Source organism: Chrysochloris asiatica, unplaced genomic scaffold, assembly GCF_000296735.1.
Source record: "Chrysochloris asiatica unplaced genomic scaffold, ChrAsi1.0 scaffold00707, whole genome shotgun sequence".
NCBI lineage: Eukaryota > Metazoa > Chordata > Mammalia > Afrosoricida > Chrysochloridae > Chrysochloris > Chrysochloris asiatica.
In genome coordinates, this window is record NW_006409225.1 from 50,289 (window position 1) to 51,606 (window position 1,318).

Here is a 1,318-nt window from a genome sequence, read left to right on the forward strand (position 1 = left end):
CTTTGCATTTCTCAGAAGCAAAGATGGCAAGATTTAATCTCACTTACTTTGGACATATTATCAGGATGGACATCATGCTTAGGGTCAGTGGGAAAGAGGAAGACCCTTAATGAGATGGATTGACACAATTGATGCAAAAATAGTCTCAAACATAGAAACCATTATGAGAACAGCATGGCACTGTGATTCCTAGCTCCATTCAACCCACGTTCCCATCCCTTCTAAACTTTGTCCTTAGAGAAAAATGATGTCCTTTTGATTTTGAATGATTGACCATTCCATGGTAAGCATAACTTACTAATGCTGGTGTACCTCCTATACACCTATTTACTGCTTGGCTGAAATGTGGGCCACAAAGGTGAGTGTCTTTCCAGGTCTGAAGGATGGTTGAGGGCCATAGTCTCAAGTTGATTCTTCTAGTCTCTTTCTGACCAGTAAGATGGGATTAGTACTGAACTGTGAATAACAAGGTTGGTAGTTCAAACCCTCCAGGTGCTCCTCAGAAACCCTATACAGGACAGCTATGAGTCAGAGTTGACTCAACCACACTCAACACCAACAAGAGCAAGTGTCCCAAATCGACTGTAGTGATGGTTGCACTTGTGTTTGTTTATTGTAAGGCATGTAAACTATATTTGCATAAAGTTGTTAGACAAAATGTGGCCCTCCACCCCCATCCTTTGCCTGTTAATTTCTGTGTCTGAACTTGTGCTTTTTATTTCACAACTCTTTCACACAAAACAAGGCCATATGTTGCTTGTTTGGGTTTAGTCTCTACACTAGCAACTTCCTCAATGTAGCAACCTTGTCTTTGTTGTTGTCTGTCATATCCTCAGTGGCTGGCACAGTGTGGTGTTGTCGTTAAGTGCTTTTGAGTCAGTTCTGACCCAACAGGAACTCTGTATAGGGTTTCTGAGGAGTGGCTGGTGAGCTTGAACCACCGACCTTGTGGTTCAAACTGACTTTGCAGTCCAGCTCATTAACGCATCATGATATACCAGGACTCTGGCACAGTGAAACTCAATAAATATTTGTTGAATAAATAAGTAGTTCTTTTTTCTGCAGAATGTTTCATGAGGCTGGTATTCCATGGAATATTTTCTGCAAAGTATTTCCATAGAGTAATGGCTTTCAACTGGGGACAGTTTTATTCCTCCCAGGCCCCTGGATGCTGCAGATGGTTAATTGCTTGGCTTGTAACTGAAAGGCTGGTGGTTTGAACCCACCAAGAAGCATCTCTGAAGAAAGGCCTGGTAATCTGATTGTAAAAGGCCATGGTCATGAAAACTGTGAAGCACAGTTCTACTTTGCAACATAA